This window comes from Stomoxys calcitrans, chromosome 5 (genome assembly GCF_963082655.1).
Source record: "Stomoxys calcitrans chromosome 5, idStoCalc2.1, whole genome shotgun sequence".
Lineage (NCBI taxonomy): Eukaryota > Metazoa > Arthropoda > Insecta > Diptera > Muscidae > Stomoxys > Stomoxys calcitrans.
Window position 1 is genome coordinate 130264862 of NC_081556.1, and position 12821 is coordinate 130277682.

A 12821-nucleotide genomic window follows, 5' to 3' on the forward strand; every position below is an offset into this window, starting at 1 on the left:
CAAGTAAGATCACATTTAGACCATACTATGTAGGAATATCGAAAGGTCTAACACAACTCAACAATAAATGCTTCTCTTAATGAGCCCGTGAACTTTAATCGAGAGATCGGCATATATGACAGGTATATCCGAATATATTCCGATCTGCATCATACTCGCTATGCTAAATTTTAACTGAATCGAAGGGGGTGATTTTTTAAGAGCTATAGGAAAGTTTTAAAAAAACACACATAAAATTCAGAAAAATGCATAATTTTTTTTAATCGATAGTACGGTCCATATAAGCTAATGTTGACCGCGACTGCGCCTCAAATGGTCCATCCGCTTTCTCCAATGTTGGCATACTCTTTCCAACATTTCGGCCAGTATCTCATGAATAAATGCTTCAATATTGTCTTCCAATACGTCAATTGAAGCGGGCTTATCTGTATAGACATGAGCTTTAACATAGCCCCACAAAAAATAGTCTAAAGGCGTTAAAACGCACGATTTAGGCGGACAATTGACCGGTCACGAATGTGAAATAAAATTTTCACCCAACTCTTCCACTGTTACGCGCGTTGAATGGAGTGTGGCACCTTCTTGTTTAAACCACATGTCAAGCAAGTGCAGCTCTTGCATTTTGGGCAAAAATAAGTTGGAATCATCTCACGGTAGCTCTCACCATTCACAGTTACGTTACGATTCGCATCATCTTTGAAGAAGTACGGTGATGCCACCAGCCCATAAACCGCACCAAACTGTGACTTTTTCTGGGTGCATTGGTTGCTCTTGCAATACTTCTGGCTGGTATGCACTCCAAAATCGACAGTTGTCCTTATTTACGTACCCATTGAGCCAAAAATGAGCTTCGACGCTGAAGAAGAAGAAGCGCGCGATGTACTTTTTTAACAGAGCATGCATTTTGAAAACAAAATGCAACGTTGTTCATTGTAAGACGATTCATGGTTAAATTATAGACCAAACTGAATATGTTTGGCACGAAACGTGCGTGAACTGTTCAAGCCAATGTTGCGAAAAAGGTAATAGCTAAAAAATTACCCTTTATATATACGTTCTTGGTAGCCGTTATATTCTAAGGCGATCAAGCCATGTTCACGCTACATGTAGACCGATATCTGACCTATACATGATTTACATCGGGCTATATTTGAATATAGCGGCCATATAGACCGATTTCCTGATTAAGAGTCTGAAGCCCAAAAAAACTTTATTTTTTATCCCATTTTGATGAAATTTCAGACAGTGAGTAGTTTTAAGCCCCTGACATCCGACATAGATATGGTTCAGAGCAGGCTATATTTAGATATAGCTGCCATATAGAACTATAAATATTTAGTTCTCATGGTCAGTAAATATCAGATTCATATTCTATTCGCAAATACCTTTCATTTGAGTCCCATATTGTCATGGTCGGTAAATATGTCCGATTTAGGGTTGTTTTGGGGGTTTGGGGTGGTCCCCCTAGCACTTGGTCCGACAATTGGATATCAGATACGTTTTCTTATCCTTAATACCATTCATTTGAGTCCCATATTTGTCGTGATTAGTCTAAATATATGTTTGGTAGGTTTCAGGGTGGGGTGGCCCCCCTAGGTGCCCCATCCGAAATTTGGATACCAAATTTTTTACTTTTAGGGTACTTTGGGAGAGCACACAAAATTTCGCTCAAATCGCACCCTCCATCTCCGAGATCTGGAGTTTCTGATAATCAGGTAGTACACTATTTTCACCACGGTAGAATGATGCACCATCTGTGAAAAATTCAAGAAAATCGGTTCAGACGTTTCTGAGTGAATAAGGAACACACAAAAAAACAAACACAAATTGATTTTTACACCCTCCACCATAGGATGGGGATATACTAATTTCGTCATTCTGTTTGTAACACCTCAAAATATGCGTCTAAGACCCCATAAAGAATATATATTCTCGATCGTCGTGCCATTTTAGGTCAAACTAGCCATGTCCGTTCGTCTGTCCACCCGTCCGTTCGTCTGTCTGTCGAAATCACGCTAACTTTTAAAGGTGTAGAGCTAACCGCTTGAAATTTTGCACTAATGCTTCTTATCAGTGTAGGTCAGTTGGGATTGTAAATTGGGCCAAATCGGTCCATGTTTTGATATAGCTGCCATATAAACCGATCTTGCGTCTTGATTTCTTGAGCCTCTAGAGGGCGCAATTCTCGTTCGATTTGACTGAACTTTTGCACGCGGTGTTTTGATATCACTTCCAACAACTGGGCTAAGTATAGATCAAATCGGTCTATAACCTGATATAGCTGCCATATAAACCTATCTTGGGTCTTGACATCTTGAGCCTCTAGAGGGCGCAATTCTCATCCGATTTGACTGAAATGTGGCACATAGTGTTCTGATATCACTTCCAACAACTGTGCAAAGTATGTTCTAAATCGGTCTATAACCTGATATAGCTGCCATATAAACCGATCTTGGGACTTGACTTCTTGAGCCTCTAGAGGGCGCAATTCTCATCCGATTTGACTGAAATTTTGCACATAGTGTTTTGATATTACTTTCAACAACTGTGAGTAGTATGGTCCTAATCGGTCTATAACCTGATATAGCTGCCATATAAACCGATCTTGGGTCTTGACTTTTTGAGCCACTAAAGGACGCAATTCTCGTCCGATTTGACTGAAATGTTGCACATAGTGTTTTGATATCACTTTCAACAACTGTGAGTAGTATGGTCCTAATCAGTCCATAACCTGATATAGCAGCTATATAAACCGATCGTGGGTCTTGACTTCTTGAGCCTCTGTAGGGTGCAATTCTCATCCGATTTGACTGAAATTTTGCACATAGTGTTTTTATATAACTTCCAACAACTGTGCGAAGTATAGTCCTAATCGGTCCATAACCTGATTTAGCTGTCATGTAAACCGATCTTGGGTCTTGACTTCTTGAGCCTCTAGAGGGCGCAATTCTCATCCGATTTGACTGAAATTTTGCACATAGTGTTTTGATATCATTTCCAACAACTGTGCCCTAATCGGTGCATAACCTGATATAGCTGCCATATAAACCGATCTTGGGTCTTGACTTCTTGACCCTCTAGCTGCTCCTCCGTCTTTATTCATTATACTTTGTTTGCCTAAAAACAGATACTGCGCAAAGAACTCGACAGATGCGACCATGGTGGAGGGTACATAAGATGCGGCCCAGCCGCATCCTATAGAGAATTTGGTCAGCAGTTTTGTTTCAATTTTCAAATTTAATGCTCCAGTGTTGCCTTTGCCCTTACTTCAATCCATTTTAAAAACATTTTCTACCAAAATTTTGTATAAAATCTGTTGGCATTTTCAATGCCTTCCACAGCCAAATGAACTCTATTCAAATGTAAAGTTTGCTTTTGTAATTTCAATGGCAAATGCCCCTAAGGATAAGAAACTTTTTATAATGTTTTCATATTTTGTAATGTTTTGAATAGTCTGCTTTGTTAGTTGTCTTCTTCTGATGCTGCTGCTGCTTCTCCAGCTGCCAGCCAGAGGTTGTGTGCATACATTTTGATAACCAACATATTCTCTCGGTGTTTGATGGCAAATAAAAGGCAGCGAAACTTTTTGGAATCCACTCTTAGAACGAAGCGTATAACGGCTACCATTTAATATGAAACTTTTCAAATTTATAAACGGTTTAATAGAATGCTGCTAAAAATAATTTGAAAATTGTTGCCGCAAAACTTTTTCTATATAGGGACAGACAGACAGTCACTAATTGAAGGTATTGTTGAAATTTGTAGGTTTTTAACGGTCGACACTTTTAAAAGTTGGATATAGGGCTATCCTCCAGTTGTAATTACAGTTGAAATGTTTAATAGTTAAAATGTCTCTTAGTTGTTTAATTAAATTGGCCTCGGGTGGTATTAAATATGAAATTTAAAAATAAAGTGTTGAACTCCTTTAGTAGGTGATTTAGTTGGACAAGCTATTTCCAACATTTGCTTCGTTAATTGGTTATGGTATTTTGGTTGGTTGCTAAAGTTGTCATTGAACGTGTTGATAAATTTGACTACAATAAGACAATTAGTTGTACAACAAATTGAAAGGATATGAAGCGAAAAAGTATCAAAGATTTTGTAAATCCTAACAAAAGCATCTGAAGCTGAACAGGTACAAAGGTTGGTTGCTTTCGGTGAACATTTCAAGGAACTGACTTTTGTTGACTCTTTTCAAGATCTGAAAAAGTTGTCGAAAGATTATCTACAGGGCCCATTGTCTTAGTTATGTTAATTTAAATTTTCCCGTGAACATTCCATTATAAATAGTGAACATTCCATCAAGGAACTGGGGCAATTTTTTCACATATCAATGAGTGGTATCCGATTCAAATTTAAGCTCAATAATAAGGGACCTCTTTTTATAGCCGAGTCCGACAGTGCGACACTTCTTTGGCCAGAAGTTTTTATATGACTTCTACGCTTGACATAATACTTCACAAATCTTAGTACCCATGGGACAATATGAGTATCAAATGAAGGGTATTTAGAAGGGTGGAGTAAGAACTTGGCATAGAAATGCCACCCAATCACCTCCCAACAGGACTACTTTGGGCAATATGGATAACAAATGAAAGGTATTTAAAAGTAGAGTAAAAATCTGACATAAAAATTTATTCCTTGGTGTCTGAGGGGCCTCCCCACACCCAGTACATTTTCACCAATGGGGACGATATGGGACTTAAATGAAAGTTATTTGGGAGTTAAATACGAATATGGTATTAATAATTGGGTCCAAGTACCTAGGAGGCTGCCCAGGCCCAAAACCGCACCAAAAGTAGCGGCCATATCAAAAGTGGGCCGATCGAGACAATATGGGACTCAAATGAAAGGTATTTTGGTGTAAAGTATGTGATGTCAAAAATTGAATCCAAGTACGTAGTGCCCCGCACCAAGTCGCACCAAAAGAACCGCCCACAATCAAAAGTGGAGCGATCGAGATAAAGTGGGACTCAAATGAAAGGTCTTCGGGAGTATAATACGAATATAGTGTAAAAAATTGGACCCAAATAGGGCGTCGCCCCAAGAGTACCGTCCAAAATAAAAAAACGAACCGATCAGGAAAATATAGGACTCAAACGAAAGGTATTCGGGAGTAGAGTATTTATGTGATGTCAAAAGTTTAATCCAAGTATTTAGGGCGACGTCCAAGGCCGAAACCTCCCTAAAAGGACCGCCCAAAATCAAAAGTGGTCCCATCGAGGTAAAGTGGGACTTAAATGAAAGCTATTCGGGAGTATAATACGAATATAGTGTCAAAAATTGGATCCAAATAGGGCGTCGCCCCAAGAGTACCGCCCATAATAAAAAATGAACCGATCGGGAAAAATATAGGACTCAAACGAAAGATATTCGGGAGTAGAGTATAAATATGTTATTAAAAATTGGATCCAAGTATTTAGGGCGCCGTCCAAGCCCAAAACCGCCCCAAAAGTACCGCCCATAACCAAAAGTGGACCGATCGAGACAATATGGGACTCAAATGAAAGGCATTCGGGAGTAGAATACGAATATGATGTCAACAATTTAATCCAAGTACCTAGGGCGCCGTCCAAGCCCAAAACCGCCCAAAAGTACCGCCCACAATCAAAAGTGGACCGATCGGCACAATGTGGGACTCAAGTGAAAGGTCTTCGGGAGTATAATACGAATATAGTGTCAAAAATTGGATCCAAATAGGGCGTCGCCCCAAGAGTACCACCCAAAAATAAAATATGAACCGATCGGGAAAATATAGGACTCAAACGAAAGGTATTCGGGAGAAGAGTATAAATATGATATTAAAAATTGGATCCAAATATTTAGAGCGCCGTCCAAGTCCCAAAACCGCCCCAAAAGTACCGCCCACAATCAAAAGTGGACCGATCGAGACAATATGGGACTCAAATGAAAGGCATTCGGGAGTATAATACGAATATAGTGTCAAAAATTGGATCCAAATAGGGCGTCGCCCCAAGAGTACCGCCCAAAATAAAAAACGAACCGATCTGGAAAATATAGGATTCAAACGAAAGGTATTCGGGAGTAGAGTATAAATATGACATTAAAAATTGGATCCAAGTATTTAGGGCGCCGTCCAAGCCCAAAACCGCCCCAAAAGTACCGCCTACAATCAAAAGTGGACCGATCGAGATAAAGTGGGATTCAAATGAAAGGTATTCGGGAGTATAATATGAATAAAGTGTCAAAAATTGGATCCAAATAGGGCGTCGCCCCAAGAGTACCGCCCAAAATAAAAAACGAACCGATCTGGAAAATATAGGACTCAAACGAAAGGTATTCGGGAGTAGAGTATAAATATGACATTAAAAATTGGATCCAAGTATTTAGGGCGCCGTCCAAGCCCAAAACCGCCCCAAAAGTAGCGCCCCAATCAAAAGTGGGCCGATCGAGACAATATGGGGTTCAAATGAAAGGTATTTTGGAGTAGAGTATTAATGTGATGTCAAAAATTAAATCCGAGTACGTAGTGTCCCGTCCCAAGTTGCACCAAAAGTACCGTCCACAATCAAAAGTGGAGCGATCGGCACAATGTAGGACTCATATGAAAGGTCTTCGGGAGTATAAAACGAATATAGAGTCAAAAATTGGATCAAAATAGGGCGTCGCCCCAAGAGTACCGCCCAAAATAAAAAACGAACCGATCGGGAAAATATATGACTCAAACGAAAGGTATTCGGGAGTAGAGTATAAATATGATATTAAAAATTGGATCCAAGTATTTAGGGCACCGTCCAAGCCCCAAAACCGCCCCAAAATCAAGAGTGGAGCGATCGGCTCAAAGTGGGACTCAAATGACAGATATTCGGAAGTATAATACGAATATAGTGTCAAAAATTGGATCCAAATAGGGCATCGCCCCAAGAGTACCGCCCAAAAATAAAAAATGAACTGATCGGGAAAATATAGGACTCAAACGAAAGGTATTCGGGAGAAGAGTATAAATATGATATTAAAAATTGGATCCAAGTATTTAGAGCGCCGTCCAAGTCCCAAAACCGCCCCAAAAGTACCGCCCACAATCAAAAGTGGACCGATCGAGACAATATGGGACTCAAATGAAAGGCATTCGGGAGTAGAATGCGAATATGATGTCAAAAATTTATTCCAAGTACCTAGGGCGCCGCTCCAAGCCCAAAACCGCACCAAAAGTAAAGCCCAAAAGCAAAGTGGATCGATCGGGACAATATGGAACCCCAATAAAAGGTATTCGAGAGTAGAGTACGAATATGATTATCGAATATTAAGAATTGTATGGTATTGAAAACACGGTTCAATAATATGAGGTCGCTCAAAACACCTCCCACAATGTGAATATTTGTCAATCATGGCTATATGGAGTTCAATAAAAGGTAGTGGATGGTAGATCAACAAATTGTACTGGGGAGATACATATGGTAGTAAGTAAGAAACTTATTTTTCGCGTAGTGCTAATGAAGGCACAGCAGAGCCTTCATTAGAGAGATACTGGTATCAACTTTTGAGACCAAGTGTACTAGGGGCTTGTCCAAATCCAAATAACTCCCAAATAGGACGTATTTGCTGACCTTGGATATATGGGGCTCAAACAAAAGGTATTTAAGAGTAGACCACAAATTTGATTTTTTTCAGAACCAATTCTCTGGGTGTCCGCCCCACCCCTAGACACCCTAAAAACCGCACATATTTGCCGACTATGGCAATACGGGGCTCAAAAAATATTTGGGTAAAGAGCGTTCTGCCCACCCCCATAACACCCCCCCAAGTAGGGAGTATTTGAAGATCTTGGAAATTTGGGGCTCGAATAAAAGATATTTGGGGATGGAGCACGAATCTGATATTTATCCAGGGCCCACCCCTTTAAACTCCTCAAGCCAGGCATATTTGCTGACTATGGCAATAAGGGGCTACAATGAAAGGGACCAAGTGTTTGGGGGACCCCGCCCCGCCCCGCCCTTATTTGCGGACAATAAAAGGCTCAAATAAAGGTACTTCAAAGTATACTTCGAATCTGATATCCTCTTTTATAATAATTCCACTACCATATCCATAGTTATATGCAAATAGGAATCATATTTCTTTCAGGTACCGAGAACTCTTATACAAGTCACAGTTTCAACGAAATTGTGCAACAAATCCGCTTTTTATGGGATTAAGACCCTGAAACTGTTTTAGAGCCAGGTTTTTGAGGGATCCCTCATCGCATAAACTCCCCAAAACCAGGCATATATATTTATATATACAGACCATGGTCGAGAAGGTACAGGATGCCGCGGCGGTGCTGATCTCTACAGTGAGCAATAGTATCCCCAGGAGAAGCGCCGAATAACCATTTATGCCATTTCACCTGTATTTTGGTTGTGTGGCAACGGATGCCGCCCGTAGACTGAAGGAGTCAGCAATCTGACGTTCCTCAAACGTTGGGCTTTTGTCTGTTCTGCTGGCGGATGGCGAAACGGTGTGACCTAACCGGGAAGTCCTTATTTGTTGGACTTCGCTTTCACGCTAAGAAATTTCTAGGATGGGGATACCCCGTCTTTTCCGGACATTGTATATTACATTAAATTGGATATGGCACCGTTCTGGAGTCTTTGTTGATATCATTGTAAGCACCGAATCGTATTGGCTTCGGGATGGGTGTAGCATCTTTTGGAAACAATATCTGGAGCGACTCACCAATTGGACACGATTTTAATGGTTAGTCAGACAGAGCTAAAGGCTCTTGCATTGGACAATGTGAGCTCGAGACTGGTTAAAATAAGCATAGAGCTTTTTCGAACCATGGGAAAGGATATCAGGCCTTGCTAGGTTCCAAGCCATAAGGGGATGGGGAACGAGACTTCAGCTGTCTCGTTCCCCATCCCCTTATGGCAGGACAGGAAAGAACCGCTGTATGATCTGCGCACTGAGTCCTCACCAGTGCGAAAATCTTGGTGGGGTGCATGCTTTTTACGATAACCGCAGAAAGGAGGGATGGGCTGGGGATGTGGGTTGCAGGGTGGCATTGGCTCAATGGACAACACGTATCCTGAAGCTTAGAAAGCATCACCTCGGACTGCTGAAAGAAGGCCTTATTGTTTATTGCACCGTCAGATCTCTGACGTCTCGCTAGACACAGTGCATGGTAGAAGTTTGTAGGGTAGGAGATGATATAGCTACCATATAAACCGATCTTGGGTCTTGACTTCTTGAGCCTTTAGAGAAATTTTGCACGTAGTATTTTGGTATCTTTTGCAATAACTGTGTTAAGTATGATTCAAATCGGTTCATAATCTGTTATAGCTGCCGTATAAACCGATCTTGGGTCTTGACTTCTTGAGCTTCTAGAGGGCGCAATTCTCATCCGATTTGGCTGAAATTTTGCATGAGATGTTTTGTTATGACTTCCAACAAATGTACTAAGTATGGCGCAATTCGGTACATAACCTGATATAGCTGCCATATAAATCTGATCTGGGATCTTGACTTATTGAGCCTCTAGAGGGCGCATTTCTCATACGATTTGGAAGAAATTTTGAACAACGGCTTCTCTCATGACCTTCGACATACGTGTCTTAAAAGGTCCGAATCGATCAATAGCTTGATACAGCTCCCATATAAACCGATCTCCCGATTTTGCTTCTTGAGCCCCTACAAGGCGCAATTCTTATCCGAATGAACTGATATATTACACAATAGCATAGTCTTATTCAATATTTTTTGTTTGCCTAAAAAGAGACACTGCGCATAGATCTCGACAAATGCGATCCATGGTGGAGGGTATATTAGATTCTGCCGTAGACTTGGTGTAGGGTATTACATAGTCGGCCCCGCCTGACTTTTGTCTTTTCTTACTTCTTTTCAATATAAGGCTCGTCTTCTAGCAATCCGAATCTTCCCAAAGGATTTTCGTCTTCCTATCAGCCGTTTCAGTGTCCCACATTGCTGCAAGGGCGTTTGACGGCCACGTCCTTAACTCAAACCTCGCCCTAAAAGACTTTGGATTCAGAAATGGATTCAGTTTTTTGGCATACACAAGCAAATCGTTTGTCCTTTCGATCCTCCTCACTCCGCTATGGCCCCACATTCAAACAATGCGGATGGTGCCATCCTTCTTTTATTCGAAGACTGTTCATGACCTAACCTTCCTGGTCCATGAGGGTACACCCAGAGAAATTATGATGCCAAACGTTTTCATTTCAGTACCATACGGTATTGATAGTAAAGCAACACCGTTTGTTACAAAAACAATACCGGATGGTATGGATGAAATAAAATGATTAATACCTTTTGGTACTAGCCTTATTACCGAACAGGTATTGGTTTTAATACCACTCTGTTATCGATTTTAGCAACAGACCGTTATTGGTTTTAGTACCAAAACGTTATGGATGAAATAAAATGATTAGTTCAAACGCATTTGTCGCCCATGTCCTTACATCAAACCTTGCCCTAAACGGCTTTGGATTCACAAATGGATTCGGTTTTCTGGCATTCACAACCAAATCGCTTGCCCTTTCGATCCTCCTTATTCCACTATGGCCCGGCATTCAAACGATGCGGATGGTGTAATCCTTCTTTTATTCAAAGACTGTTCATGAACTAACCGTCCTGGTCCAAGAAGGTACACCCAGAGAAATGTTGATGTCAAACGTACTCTTTTCAGTACCATACGGTATTGCAATGAGCACCGTTTGGTACAAAATACCGGATGGTATGGATGAACTAAAATGGTATGGATGAAATAAAATAATTAGTACCGTTTAGTACTAGCCTTATTACCGAACTGGTATAGGCTTCAATACCAATATGTTACCGGTTTTAACACCAGACCGTTATTGGATTTAATACCAAAACGTTATGTATGAAATAAAATGATTAGTACCGTTTGTACTTATTATTATTACCGAACTGGTATTGGTTTTAATACCAATCTGTTATCGGTTTTAGCACCAGACCGTTATTGGTATTAGTACCAAACCATTAATAACTATTCTACCCCTAATGAACCCAAAGAAACCATTGAAAATAATTTTAATCTAATTTTACTTCGATTATTTATGCTAAATATAACAAAACATAATGCTACACCGTGACCAACCTCAATTCTTTGTATTCAGCAATTGCTTCCTTCTCCATCGATTCCCAGAAGTGGTTTTCATATGAATACACCAACACAGCACCATTTTCCAAACAGTGGACTATCATGTTTTAGATGTAGAATGCCCTTATAATTTGTACAACTTCGATTTTCACCGCTTTCGGTGAACAGGTCTTTATTCGAACAGGTTTTTACGCACTCAAACTATATTAAAACATTTTATTTATTTGTTTAACGAATATTTTATAAGGGCGACAATATTATAAGTAATGTGACGCCTCCAATTCCTAATAGCTTCCTTTATCTGGTATTGAATTGATACCAAATGGTATTAAAAATCTTTGCCAATGCGCGAACAAAATAATACCAGGCGGTATTGGCAAAGTACCGCCATTTTTCTCTCAGTGTATAACCTTTACTAAGAAAAAAATATTTTTTTATACTAGGCGATACTCAAACCCACCTTGCCCTCTCACAAGTAAATGGCCTTATCCCCCCGTATATCCGACACAATAGACAAATGTTTCCCTTTTATTAAAAATTGTTTTAAATGTCATTATCATTGATTAAAATCTCACTACAAGCTAAAATACCCAACATGAAATATCATTCAGATGGCCTTAATGGCTAAAAACAAACGTGGAAAAACCGGGGGAAATTAAGTGGTTTTTCCACACCAATGCAACAATCAGTTGTTTTCAATGTCAAGAGGCCATGTTGCAGCAACGGCAACATAAAAAGCCCATCCATACAAAAATAAACACCCACACAAGCACATAGACACACACACACACCCATAACAATCAACAACTTCAATACGAATGGGTTTTCCCTAACTTAAGCAACTAGCAGAAAGGGGCAATGGCAATGTCTGTGCTAGAATGCTCCGTTCAGTTCGCTATGTATTGGTGTAGGTTAAGAGTTGTGTTGGGGTTTTTTTTTTTGTAGTAAAGCAGGGGGAGGGGAAAGAATTGAAAACAATGCAAAATTTCATGCTTACAGCTTTAATGTGTATTTTTCTTGTTCTTCTTTTTATACCTGTACTCACCTTTCAAACGTACTCGGCAGGTAGTTTTTCTTATGCTGCTGGCTTATTCTTGTGTGTAGTGCCAAGAAACTCCAGTAGAGGTGGTAATGGTGGTGGCACCTGTGGCGTGGAATGGGTGTTGCTGGAAATTGTTTTTGTTTAAGGGAAATTCAATAAATTCCCCCTTTGCATGCCATCGAACAAAAAAAAAAAAAACAAAACCAGCCAGTATATGATTTTTTTTTATTGTTGTTGGGGTTGGTTTTTGTTTTCCTTTGTGCCGTCGCACAATGGTCACAACGCAGTTTAATGAAAGTTTACTTTGTAATAACACGAAATTCCTATAGACAAATGTTTAACACGAAGTCCCGCGTTTTTTGTATATTATTTTTGTTTTCTCTTAAGAGAGAGAGGAGTCTGTTGTGGGGGGTACAGAAAAAAAATACACAAATTTGCAAAACGTGAAATTTTTACTTTGCTCGATTTACATACGCATCTACTCTTCCCTCTTCACAGCTGTAATCGCTCTGTTTTTTTTTTTTTTTTTTGTTTTTCTTCTATACCACACTGAGTTTTAAAAAGGAGTTTCCTGCTACCAATTTTACTCTCTCGCTCTCACTCTCTCTTTTAAGTGCTCCCAGTTAAGGTTTGTATGGTTTATTTACGCACAAGAGGTTTACTTTTGATTCTTCCCCATGAAATCAGCTGTCACTA

General features: G+C 39.9%; 1 protein-coding gene across 1 annotated transcript in view; it reads right to left on the reverse strand.

Moving 5' to 3' along the window:
• The window catches only part of LOC106089118 (gamma-1-syntrophin), a 238422-nt gene extending 226106 nt beyond the window's left edge, over positions 1-12316 (reverse strand). The window contains exon 1 of the mRNA XM_059370112.1: positions 12129-12316. The gene's annotated coding sequence lies outside the window, so the exon portion shown is untranslated. The remainder of the gene's footprint in view (positions 1-12128) is intronic.
• Between the last annotated feature and the right edge of the window lie 505 nt (positions 12317-12821).